Source organism: Ceratotherium simum, chromosome 12 (assembly GCF_057802395.1).
Source record: "Ceratotherium simum simum isolate JZ-2026a chromosome 12, ASM5780239v1, whole genome shotgun sequence".
In the NCBI taxonomy this organism is placed as follows: domain Eukaryota; kingdom Metazoa; phylum Chordata; class Mammalia; order Perissodactyla; family Rhinocerotidae; genus Ceratotherium; species Ceratotherium simum.
The window spans coordinates 32,862,543-32,876,511 of record NC_141911.1 but is presented as its reverse complement, the minus strand read 5'-3'; the positions used below and the strand labels follow the sequence as shown (position 1 = coordinate 32,876,511).

The 13,969-nt window shown below is 42.3% G+C and overlaps 1 protein-coding gene across 1 annotated transcript in view; it reads left to right on the top strand.

Moving 5' to 3' along the window:
• The first annotated feature begins 1,506 nt into the window (after positions 1-1,506).
• Positions 1,507-13,969, top strand: part of TRIM2 (tripartite motif containing 2) — a 118,929-nt gene continuing 106,466 nt past the window's right edge. Inside the window, exon 1 of the mRNA XM_004420926.3 lies at positions 1,507-1,658. The gene's annotated coding sequence lies outside the window, so the exon portion shown is untranslated. The remainder of the gene's footprint in view (positions 1,659-13,969) is intronic.

Here is a 13,969-nt window from a genome sequence, read left to right as displayed (position 1 = left end):
AGAAGGTAACCTATACTTTAAAATCAAGAGCCTTGAGAGCACAGATGTAACAACTCCTTTGGAATCATTAGAATAGAAGGGCCAGAAGCAGCCTCCAACACTATTTGGAAGAGGTACTAGAGGAATCTTACTTTAATATAAATTAAACATCAGTGGCAGAATCATAAATATTTTTAAATTAACATAGATTAGAAGGGACAGTATCTTTGGACTATTATTATTATTATTTTGTGAGGAAGATAAGCCCTGAACTAATATCTGTTGCCAATCCTCCTCTTTTTTTTGCTGAGGAAGATTGGCCCTGGGCTAACATCCCTGCCCATCTTCCTCTACTTTGTATCCCCAGGTGTATGCCTGGGGATGCCTGCCACAGCATGGCTTGATAAGCGGTGCATAGGTCCGCACCAGGGATGTAAAGCTGCGAACCCGAGGCTGCTAAAACGGAGCACGTGAACTTAACCACTACGCCACCAGGCAAGCCCCTGGACTATTATTTTTATAGTCAAATCCAGAAGGGCTTAATACAGAGTTTGAGGAAAATCAGTATATTTCAACATTTTTCTGTTTCTCTGCTAGTTAATTTTGATAGCTACTGTGCTTCCCTTTATAAATGATGAGACTGTTCCAAATTGTAATGACTGTACTTTTCTCAAAGTTTGTATGCCTGTAATTTATGTAATGCCACAAATCAACCAAATAGCTCTTAACTTTATTTTTATTTTACTTCAGTGTATTATTTAGAAATCATATAAAGAAAAAGGCCACAGTTTATTTCCTGGTTCTTGGTTATCATCATAGGGTATTGAAAGGTTAAGTTGACCTAGTAGCTTTAAAAGCAGAATTTAGTTAAGTTCAGGAGAGAAAAAAGCCAGGGCTGTCCTGCCTTCTTCTTCCAAATGTACTGAGCTAACTTCTGCTTTGTTTGCATAGGTGTGATCAGATTAAGTGAGCATTTAAAAAATGAATGTGAGCCATTTATATCTGGAGAATAAAATAAGCCCATTTCTCTGGGTCCTGAAGACACACCAATCAAATCAAGCATTTTCTCTGTAGACGTAGTGAGTACTTCTCGTCAGATATTATATACAACAAAACAAGCATGTCATAAAAGCATTTTCCTTGAACTTTGTTCTTTGATTGAAAAACTCTTATCTACCTCAATGAATATTATGTTTATTAACCCCCAAGGAACAAAGATGGCTAATGCAACACAAATGTTCTGTGACTTTTAAAAATATATATTATTATGTGTGAGGCACACAAACTCCTCTTTGAAATTGGTCTTCTGCAGGCAGTGATTAAACTTTTAACTTGGACCCCTTTCATGCTGCTGGGCTGTAAAGACGAGGACCCTGGCCCTTCCTATTCGTTCCTCGCTCTCCTTCTCCCCTACTTCAGAATGAAATACAATATCTTAAGCTAACAGAGCCCAAAGAGGATGATCATTGGCTCCCATTGTCCCCTGATACTGTAGTCCCGCCCTTTTGGCTTGTGCTGACAAGCTGTTTATATTTTTGTAAGGGCCACCCTTTAACTCAGCAGCCTGATGACTATAATGGGCCCAATTGTCTGCTGGCTGCGGAGAGCTCCGTCCCTACATCCGAGGAGGAGGCTGGGGCCCGACTCGGGTGCACAGGAGTGGCCGTTATGGAACACTGGTAAGGACGCTTCCGAGTGTGTGATGATGCTTTTTCTGAGCTAGCTGGTTCATCTTGGGCACTTTTGGGAGAAATAAGTTGTGATTGAGTTGCTAGCTTTTTCCTGGTTTTCATTTTTTGCCTGCTACGGGCGGAAGGAAAAGATTGGTTCTCTGGGATTTGCTGACAAAGCTCATAGTGATCCCTGTCAAATCAGGCAAGAAAGGAGCAGGGAAGCAAAAAATTGGGGGAGAGACGCAAGTCGGATTTGACACCAAACCAACATGGAAGTGGCAAAGCACACGAGAGACTCAAAGGCTGATTTATTTTCTAAGTTAACTGTTCGCAGTAAGGAGTTTAGCTTTGCCGCAGTGGGGTTTCGGTAAGCCAGCTGTCAGCCGATGTAACTCAGTCGACCCCATCTGAAAGGATCTAATATCTGCTGGTATTTTCAAAGGGCAAACCATAGTACTCTAGTATGTCATAAATAGTTCTATTCAGAAATGTGGGAACGGTTCAGAGCTGGCAGGCTGTAAAGTTTTACTGCCCCATAAAATTGCTCAAAGGGTACGATGGTGGTGTGCAGTGGGGCTCAGGAGTGATGGAGCAGGCGATTAGAGCATTTGTCCTTGACTACCCAAGAGAGAAGTCAGTGGAGCCGGGGGGCACCGTGTGTGATGGGAGTGAAACCTGACGTGGGCTTAGCCAGCCCACCTGGGAGTTCTTTCTGGTTTCCAGCGTGTGAATGAGTGAGAGTGGAAAACTGTTCAGGCACCACTTTGGTGCCAGATTTCATCATCTTGGATGCGCCATTTGGCACCAAGTAAGACACCTCTCATAGCGCAGAGGGACACACGAGGCCAGGGAGGAGGCGTGCTGTCATACGATAGCAAATGAGGGGTGAGGGGGATGGAACTTCTAAAGCCCTGGGAATTGTGTTGGGAATTCCTGCCTCCTGCTGAGCAGAAAATCGCTAAGGCAGCTTTGATGAGAAAATCTGTCCTTTCCTTTCTGATGAGCCTCATGGTGTGAAATCAGTGAACTCACAGTCTGGGTTCGATATGGACAAGAGCCTGGAAAACTGAAGACATGTGGTTTAATTTTTAGATAAAGCTAAAGGTGAATCATGAGACTTTAATACATCTGGTGCTTTGTAAATCTCCCCACCTCTCCTAATCCCCAGGATCTGTATTTATTATCTAGATATACCACACTTAAAGCTAACATTTTTGGGGGCTTCTGGAAGAATTAAATCAGGTGCAAAATTTATTTCTTAAATGAATTTGACCCAAAGCAACGTGAATGTTCAGTGCAGGGTATGAAAAGACCAGGTAATTTCTAAGTGAGGCCAAGGTCTCCTGCAGTGGCCCAAGAGCCCAAGAAAGGGGGGGAGTGGTCTTGGGGAGTGCTCTTGGGGTGTGGTCTTGGGGTGGTCTTGTTAAGGACAGAACTTCTGACTCTGCCACTGCCACCCCACGTGGGGTGGCGGCTCAGCAGGGAAAGGTGCATCACCCCACTCTCCCACCTCAGGCCTCACAAATCCTGGTTTCCTTCAGGTCAGCGCGTTCTCACATTCCCACCAGACAAGCACCCCTAGATTACAGCAAGATGAAGAAGAACAGAACGGTGGGCACGCCAGACTCCTATATCTGAAATTCAGATACAGAATTTACATAAACTAATGTTAAAATAGGAGACTTACAATAAAAAGTAATATTCTTCTAGAGCTTTTAAATACTGAGTTCTGTTCTTATGGGCTTTTGAAACCAAAGAAACAAGCCGGTATGGATGAACTACTATGACAATGACAAATACTAATGGTGATAATAGGTATCATTTATTGAGCATTTACTGTGTGTCAGGCCTTTACATGTATTGTCTCACTCAGTCCTCACTGATCCCTTTAAAGAACAGTTATTGTCCTCATTTTACAAAGAGGGCAACTAGGGCACAGAAAGTGTTCAGTAACTTGCACAAAGTCACACAACTAGTAAGTAACCTGAAATGTGAATCACTGGGAAGGTATACAGTACATAATCTCGTGTTATGAAATAGGGATCTCCTGTGGAATATAGTTGGCATTTAAATTCATAGCTTTTCAAGAATCCATCTAGTCACTGCCACCAAAATGTGACCTCCTTCAAGAAGCTAATTGGAAGATGGGAAGGAAAGCCAAGAACCACTGCCTTTAAATTGGTGAGTGTGCGGAAGAATAACAGCTTTGCCCCAGTGAGCTGAATGCGAGGAAGGACCTGCTGAGGGGAGGCATTTTGGGCCCGCCACACTGGTGGGCCTGTGCCATATGGTCAGTGTCACATGAGGGATGACACACAGGAGCAGAAACTGAAGAACATGGGGGTCAAAAGAAAGAGCTTTTATAGTAATCAAAACAGCATGGTACTGGTACAAAAACAGACACACAGATCAGTGGAACAGAACTGAGAGCCCAGAAATAAAACCACACATCTACAGGCAGCTAATCTTTGACAAAGGAGCCAAGAACATACAACGGAGACAGGAAAGTCTCTTCAACAAAGGATATTCGGAAAACTGGACAGCCTTATGCAAAAGAATGAAAGTAGACCATTGTCTTTCACCATACACAAAAATTAACTCAAAATGGATTAAAGACTTGAAGGTAAGACATGAAACTATAAAACTCCTAGACAAAAATATAGGCAGTACACTCTTTGACATCAGTCTTAGAAGCATCTTTTTGAATACCATGTCCACTCAGGCAAGGAAAACAAAAGAAAGAAAAAATAAACAAATGGGACTTCGTCAGACTAAAGAGCTTCTGCAAGGCAAAGGAAACCAGGAACAAAATGAAAAGACAACCCACCAACTGGGAGAAAATATCTCAAATCATATCCGACAAGGGGTTAATCTCCAAAATATATGAAGAACTCATATAACTCAACAAAAACAAAAACACAACCCCATCAAAAAATGGGCAGAGGATATGAACAGGCATTTTTCCAAAGAAGATATACAGATGGCCAACATAAAAAGATGTTCAACATCACTAATCATTAGGGAAATGCAAATCAAAACTACAATGAGATATCACCTTACACCTGTTAGAATGGCTATAATCACCAAGACAAAAATAAAAAATATTGGAGAGGATGTGGAGAAAAGTGAACCCTCATATGCTGCTGGTGGGAATGCAAATTGGTGCAGCCACTATGGAAAACAGTATGGAGATTTCTCAAAAAATTAAAAATAGAGATACCATGTGACCCAGCTATCCCACTACTGGGCATTTATCCAAGCAACTTGAAATCAACAATTCAAAGAGACTTATGCACCCCTATGTTCATTGCAGCGTTATTCACAATAGCCAAGATGTGGAAGCAACCCAAGTGCCCATCAACAAATGAATGGATAAAGAAGATGTGGTATATATATACAATAGAATACTACTCAGCCGTAAAAAAAGATAAAATCGTCCCACTTGCAACAACATGGATGGACCTGGAGGATATGATGTTAAGCAAAATAAGCCAGACAGAGAAAGACAAACACCACATGATTTCACTCATATGTGGAAGATGAACAAACACATGGACCAAGAGAACAGATTAGTGGTTACCAGAGGGGAAGGGAGTTGGGGGGGAGTGGGCAAAAGGGGTAAAGGGGTACATATATATGGTGACTGACAAATAATAATGTACAACTGAAATTTCACAATGTTATAAACTATTATGACCTCAATAAAATAACTGAAAAAAAGAAAGAGCTTTGATTCAGACAATCCTGGTTCAAGCCTGGCAATTGCCCTTGACTTGTGTAATATTGGGCAACGTACCTAGTCTTCCTCAGCTAGATGATGGGGGTCACAAAATCTATTCGCTGGACATTGTGAGGATTAAATGTGGTAATGAGTACAAGTTCTTTGCACAGTGCTCAGAACACAGCAAATGTTCAGTAAATATCAATCCTTTTACTATAATCACTACCAGCACTCAATGATAGTCCTACATACCAACAAGTGTGCTGAATGTCTCTCTGGTTTGCCTGTGACATCTAGAGAAAGGGAATGATGAGAGGATGCAGTGTAGCAGAAAGAACAGTGGGCTGCACATCAGCAAGCTCTAGTCTCCACTCCACCACCTGCCAGCGCATGGCTCTGGATAACTACATCCCCTCTGGCCCACGGTTTCAGATCTGTCCACAAGGCAACATTCAAGGTCCATTCTAGCTCCTAACCTATGACTCTGGATCTGCCAGAAATCTCCCTCACAGGGACTCGTAAGCATAAATTAAATACATTTTGAAATCACCCTTGAGCTCATTGTTGATCGTGCTTATCCATGTTGAAAGTTTATCCAAGAATTAATAGATGGGCCTGAAATATTCCTCTGGAATCTTCCTAGTTTGAAAAATATGGTACTTATTTTCTTAGAAGGTAACACATTCAAGTTTGTTACTTTATACAATAGGAAGGTACCCACTTCTTAGATGCTCCTTTGGATGTTTGAAGATGATTGGAAAATGAATTAAACAGACACTATTTTCTGGAGGCAAAAATTCCAAAAGAAATTTATGGAAACAGCTAGAAAGAAGCAGTTCTCAGTAGCCTGGGACCCACTGCTCCATGTGTGGTGACAGCCGCTAGTCTCATATTTTCTTACTCATTCTCTCTGCCCACCTTCCGGCTGTTTTAAGACCCACACTGCATCCATGCAGTGGCGGCAGCTCTTATTATGCCAAACACTCAGCAGAGGAGGTGCTGCGGGGCCCATCACATCTAGAGACCTGCAGGGTTAAGAACTTAGTTGGCTTCTCGTTCATTCCCTCTCTCTCCTGCCACTATTTTTCCTCTTCCTCCCTTCCTCGCTCAAACATTTACTGATCGCTAGTTACTATGTGCAAGTCCCTGGGGATATGGAGCTCAAAACCATGGTGCCGGCCCTAGAGGAATTCACAGCCTGTTGGAGAATTCCTCCTGGGCAGTTAGGATAGATATTTGTACAAGGTACTGTGGGAGGATGGGAGGGAGCACCATTAGCCACACATGCGACGTCAGTGTAGGCTTTGTGGAGGGAGGGATGATACTAAAAGGGAGTCTTGAAAATTGAGGAGGAATGGGTCAAGTGGACATGGAGGGAAGGGTGACTAGTGTTAGCATTTTCTGATTCAGTTGGTCAGTGGTGGGTCTTGTGGACATTGGTGTAACAGGGTTGGAAACCACTGAACCAAAGGGATCAGCATGAGCAAAGGTCCAGAAGCAGGAGACCACATACAGGGAACAACTAGCTATCTAGTCTGGTTGAAACCTAGCATGTGAGTGAATGAGTGATCCTGAATGAGTGATCCTGAATGAGGTGAAACTGACAGAGAATGAAGCCAAAGAAAATTGTCCCATAAGGATGAAGAAACGTGGCAAGATCTTGACAATTATTTAATCTGGGTGATGGATATTTAGGGATCCATTGTACTATTATATCTGCTTTTGTGTTTAAAATTTTCATAATCAATTTTATGGAAAGTAGAATACCCCATAGATGTACCAAGACCAGAACATAGCTCAAACAGAGCTCAACTTGAATCCAAGGTCTACTGGTTTCTGGTGACTACTAGAGACCTTGGGCAAGTTACTGAAACTCTCCGGTTCTCGTTTTCCTCACCTGAAAATGGGAATAATAACGTCCACCTTACTGGGCTATTATGAGGATTGAAAATATAGAACATGTAGATGGCCCCGCATACACTTGGCATGGAGTCATCCCTTTTTCCTCTCAGATGGACCATCTCATCCATTCTGACTGAGGCTTCTAGATGATGCTGTAGAGGGTACCAAGCAGAGAACATTTAAATGTTCTATAAGTTAGAGAAGCGTGAACCTGCAAGGCAAGGTCTGGAGCTGGAAGCAAATCTGGGGCCAGGCATGTAGACTGAAAAACATAGCCACACCACAGACTGATGTGTAAGTTGAGAAAGTTTAGCCCATGCTGATTGCTAAGAAACAGAGAGCCCCGTGACCTTGGCTCTCCCAAGGCCTCCCTAAGTAGAGCAATGGAACCCCAATTTGATTTGCATTCATAATCTCTTGCATTTCACGTATTTTCTGTATATTTAAATTTTCAAATGAGGCACACTCACCCCATCACCCACACTGAATAAGCATGTTCTTTTGTCATCTAGGATGTTAAAGGGACCCATCAAAAAAGATGGAAAGTGAATCAGAAACGTAGACTGGGATTTCATCCCCTGGGGAGCCCCTGGGAGCCATTTAGATATGCATCATCTCACCTCAGGCCGCACCTGCTGGGAACACTACCCCTTATCACACCTGCAGTCCTGCTGAGCTTTTCAAGGAGAGCGCTTCCCGGTATGTAGGTCTTTAACTACCAGGTGTGTTTGCCCACTCTCAGCTGTGCTCTCTAGCTCTCTAGTACCCTACCTGACAAGTTGACACTCAAGGAATGGCACTCTTCACATTTTGCCATTGTTTTGCAGATAGAACTTCAGTGAAATTCCTCAAACGGTTGACTCTAGAAACTGCAAGAAGATGAAGGGCCAACCTCTGACTTTACAAACATCAGATATACCTCTTGACATCAGTCTCTGGAACTAACTCAGAAAGTGCTCTCTATCCTCAAGGGGTGTGTAGGAGGAAGATATCTAAATTTGTAGCACCCTCAAAACTTCAGCATAAAACCAATCAGGGCAGGCAGTTTCCAATGTGTGTTCTTTGATGTGTTAAGGAGCTAAATGTATCCTAACTGAGATTCCCACCTGGGACCCTCCAAGGACAGAGTTCTCACTGGGTGTATTTCCTCCCTCCGACTTCTCCCGCCCTTCCCAGAAGGGTAAAGCAGAACCAAACTGAACTTTGAAGCTTTAACCTGGCCTCAGAGCTGTGTACCATAAAGAGCACTCATGTGCTTTCCAAGATAGTTTCAAATCCATATAGTTTCCCAAGATATTCCTAGTTGCAACACTGGTGATTTAATTTTAAATACAGGAGGTTTAAGCAAAATGGTGCTGAGGAGCCTGTGTCTGCTGCAAAAGTCCCGTGAACTCTGCACGGCCGGCTCCTTCCATGGCCCTCAAGTCCTTCATGGGTAACCGGGCAATCACCACGTTTCCAGGAACACCCAGGGGAGCCGAATCCCTTTGATATATCATGACACATGGGTTCTTCCACTGAGGACCGCGTGACAAGGACTAGGGTTCACAGGATATAGGATTCTTGACCTGTGCTCCTCACTGGATGATTCTCTTATCTCAAGAGCATTTTTTAACGAGAAAACAGCAGCAATCCTTGATTTCTTAGAAATGTGACCCATTTAAATATACCCTCAGCAAGGATAGCTGTTGTGTCTTCTGGATACTGTCTGTGTTCTGGGCACACTGGGAGCACAGCATAAATATTAATTAATGCCGGTCCACTACGAAAAGAAAATGGAAAGTCCCCTAGAAGGTACCAGTGACCCTACAAGCCCCAAAAGCCTTGTCAGAACTGTGACAAGGAAAGATAGTGACAAGGCCTGAAAAAAGCAGCTCTCTTCCCACACTTAACACATGCAATGAAGCGAGGGCGCCATTGTCTGAGCTGTCACTGGAGGGCTGGGAGGGGCCAGTGGCAGCTGCCCAGGCTTCCCCATTGCTGTCCAGGGGGATTCAGGGAATACTGGCCTCCATGCTGACCAGGGCTGCCGTCTGTGTCAGACACAGACCTGAGGGTGTCTCAAGCTTTTGGTGTGGCTTTGGAGGGGTGGGGTCCTTGGGAGAGGGGAGCTGCTGATAGAGAGGGGATCTGAGGTCAGGGTGGAATAGGGCTGAGTGGAAAAAGGGCTTGGAGACCACTGACACTTGTCCTTTCCAGGAACTGGGGTTATTGGGTCAGAGCAACGTCTCAACACCATCGGAGTTTCCAAGGCTGGTTGTAAATATGTCGCTTTAGAACAGAAACTGGAAACCATCCAGCTTGTGTCCACATCCCCACCGAGAACTTCAGGAGTGGGTGGGGGTCACATCAGAGCGGCTCCCAGTTCATTCTGTGGAAGCTGTTATTGCATATGTCCTCCCCCAAGTGGATGTAAATCTATCTTCTCCATTCCCTGTCCTTTAGTCTCTGAAAAGCCCAAAGTGAGCAGGGGAGGGGGGCAGGGAGAAGAAAAGAGGTTGCCGGGGCCTAGAGATTAGGAAAACCATTCCAGCTGCCTTCTCTCGCCAAGACTTGTTTGTTGCAGTGGCGGGAGTTTTTGTTTGGGGGCCTTTCTTTTATCCTTTTAATCAAAGCAATCCGTTCTGGTGCTGCCAGTGGAACAACTCTTTCCAGTTCCTTCACATGGCGATTGTGCACGTAGCTTCCAGGCCGAGGCTTATATCTGTAATTCCTTCTATTAATTCCAAGGGGAATTTAGATTTTGTTCCGTTCGCCTTCTCCTCCCAGGGCACATACAGCCATTGACTGGACAGCTTTGTGTGTGTGACACATCACCAGGCAATCAGGGGCAGCATTTAAACTTACAATGGAGAGACTAACACTGATTAAGCCCCAACTGTATGCCGGGGACTGTTCTAAGTGCTTTATGTATATGAGCCAGTTAACCGTCTGAGATAGGTGTTATTATTCTCTACTTTCAGGCGAGGAAACTGAGGTTCAGAGAGTAAAGAAAATTATCCAGTGTCACACAGCTAGTCAGGGGCAGGCTGGCATTCAGGCTGCAGAGCCTGCGTTCTTAATCACCATGCGATACCCCCCAGCGTGCATTATATTCTTTTATATGGATGCACAAGAGTGTATGTATTCATTTTTCCATTTCTGGTCATTTTTCTTGTTTCAAAATTTTCTCCTATTGTAAATAATGCAGTGATGAATGTTTTGTAGTAAAAGCTAATAATACTTAACATTTGTTGAATTGCTAACCATGTGACAGGCACTGTTTCAAGTTTTTTGTGCATCGTAACTAGTTTAATCTTTGTGACAACCTTACTATTATTACCGTTTAACAGATGAGGGAACAGAGGTACAGAGCAGCTGGTTGACTATTTTGCCCCAGGTCGCACAGCTAGGACGTGGCAGAGGCGTTCCAGAGCAGCTGCTCTTACAATCCTGTCTGGACGTGTGCCTGGGACCGCATCTCTGATATTGCTTCAGGAAAGACTTTTAAACTGGAATTACTAAGGCATAAGTTATAAACATTTTTATGGATCTACATACTTTATAGTATATTTTTATACTATACGTTCCAGTAACAGTGGACAGTTATGCTAACTTGTATTCCCGTGAGCACTGTGCAATGTATTGAGGAATCTGAAAGTTAGATACGCCCCTGGTAAATGGGGGTGTCCCTCTAGCCCCTGGACGATGTGTCCGTAAACCTTTTTGGCTTTTGTTGCCTGGTTTGGGCACTTACTACCATTAATAATATTATTTTTATGAAAAAATATATCTAACTCAAAACTACATCTGGAAGAGGGTATCTGGGATGCTGGTAATGTTGTATTTCTTGATCTGGATGGTGTTTACCCCATAGTGGTTCCTTTGTGATAATTCATTGAGCTGTTGCCTTGGGATTTGTGCTCTTTCTGTTTGTAATTTATACTTATTAAAAGTTTATTTTTTAAAAAATAAACTATCAAATATAACCTTTTGGAAGTTAGGGATAGAATATATTGAAATCTACTGCAAAGAATAAGAAAATAACTCAGCTGTCACCATATTTTCTCCACATGTTGGATAAAAGGAGATTTTGAAAGAAATACTTTCATGGTTTCTTTTTTTTTTCAGTCTCTTAATGTGAGAATTGAATAGACATTAAACCACAATTGTCCTAAGAAATACAGGTCTAAAAAAGTCCTGTGCCTGTTTTTATTGTTTTTGTTTGTCCAAGATACGGTTTTTTGTTTAAAACTTCAAAAGCATGATACATATTTAAAATATGCAGAGTTGTGATGAATGAGTTTTTGGCCAGGACTTGAGATCAGTGATTAAGATCCCAGAGAGAGAGTTGTTCTCTTTCTTTCTTGGCTTTCTCGTGTGTTCTTTCTGAATATTTGATTCTGAGGTAGTGTATGGTTCCATGATATGGCCTGATGCCTCTATTGAGTAATGTCCCTAGAGACTCAGGAACATCTTGCTATGGCTAATGGATCAGCCCAAGAAGATCAATATATAATCATCTCAAGAAAGCATGCTCTTACTCTAATGGAAGTCAGTAGCAATTTCCTCGTCAACTTCCCAATTGTTTTTCAATCTTATTTTAGTGCTTGTTTCCCTCTGCTTACTTCATATTTGATCTAAAATTAATCGTTTAGCCCCATTCAGTTTCTCAGTCCCTGGACTCCAGTTGTAATTTTTATCAGTTTTCATTCCTCTGCCACAGAGGACTTAAGTGGTTGCAGGATAAAAGGACATCTTGTGCCTTTTATGATGAGACAAAAGGAGGCATGTTTCCCAATTCTCCCTTTAGTGTCTATCCCCAAATGGTCTCACCATGAGCTTCTGTGAGTTCTTTGATTGAGCTATTAATACTCATTTGTTTAGACTGACTTTCTTCCTTTTCTACCTAACATCTTACCATTACCACTGTATTGGCACAAGCTGCCATGACAAAATGCCACAGACTGGGTGGTTGAAACCACAGAATTTATTTTCTCATGGTTCTGAAGGCTGGAAGTCCAAGATCAAGGTGCCCACATATGGCTGGGTTCTGACGAGGACTCTCTTCCTAGGTTGCAGACAGTAGCCTTCTTGCTGTGTCCGCACATGGCCTTTTCACTATGCACACAAGCAGAAAAAGAGAAGGTTCTGGTGTCCCTTCCTCTTCTTGTAAAAACACTAATCTTATTGGATTAGGGCCCCATCCTTATGACCTCATTTAACCTTAATTACTTCCCTAAAGGCCCTATCTCCAAATACTCCAGACATAAGGGTTAGGGCTTTAACGGATGAATTTGAGGGCAGGACACAATTCAGTCCATAACATTACCACAATCAAGACATTTCAAATTAAGCTTTGTTTTCCCTTTCAAAATTGCAATTTTTTTCCAGTGTTTCTGTTAAATGACATTTCGTTTTTTAATTTGTAAAACGTTTTTGGGTTTCTGCTAACTGTATTATGGGAATCCAGACATAGAGAAGACATAGACCCTACTCAAGTAGACTCTTCAAAGAGTTATAAAGTAATGAAAGAGGCGAGTTGCATGCACAAATAACCAGATCCTGGGAGACTGGAAGTATAGTAAGTGAAATACGAATGTGCTATGGGATTCGGAGTAAGGGATTATCCTCATCAAAGGGCCGCCATTGAGCTTCATAATCAGGAACAGGCAGGATTTGGACTGAGAAAGATGTAGAAAAGGCCACACCAGGCTCAGCAGGAACAGCCACCATGAAGGTAAGAAAGTGCCGTTTAGTTGAAACTTAGGGAGCCCATAGCAGAACACTGTGGAGTTTAACCTTATGGCATAGGAGGAGGTTAGGTTCTCAAATCAGCACTTAAAAAGAGAGTCACAGTGACTACACGGCCCTTGACTATCTGGACATATGGTCTTTCAATAATTCTGATACCACCAGTTTTCCCTCCAGTGTTGCAACAGATCACAGTTTCTTTGAGCACTAGATGAAGTAGTTGGCTGTGTTAAGGATCATGTTGAGAAAAAGACAGAGGGAGCGAGAGAAGAGAGGGAAGGACAGAGAGAGAAAGAAGAAGAAGGAGGAGGGGAAGGGAGGGAGGGAGAGAGAAGAAAATTAATCAACGAGAATATATCTCTAAAAACTAAGATCACTTTTGCCATGGCAGGATGCTCACACAAAGATAGCCTTGGGGGAACCAAGACTGACTGAGAGAATTGCAGATTCTTTCCGAGTTCCCCAAAGAGAAATGGACGAAGAACATCAACTGGCAACATAAAGGAAGTATTAATGGAAATGATCATATGTAAAATGTCCCACAGCACTAGTGATCAAATAAATACAAAATTTAAAAACAATTAGTTACTATTTCTCCTTATCAGATGGGCAAATTTTTTAAAATAACGTGGTTGATGAAGATGTGTGTCTCAATTGTATACATTGCTAATGGGAATGTAAACTGGTGCAACCTTTCTAGAAAGTAATTGTTTTACTCTTTTGAGAGCCCTAGAAATGTTAATACACCTTGACTTGATAATTCCACTTACAGGAATCTAGGCTGAGAATATAGAGGTGTAGACAAAGATTTGTGTTTAGCAATTTCATTGACATTTTATTTATAATAATTGGAAAGGTAGAAACAATCTAAGTGTGAACACTATGGAAACTGGTTGAATAAATATCAATTAATGAAATATTCTTTAGCTGTTTAAACATCTGTTTTCAAATAATTTTATTG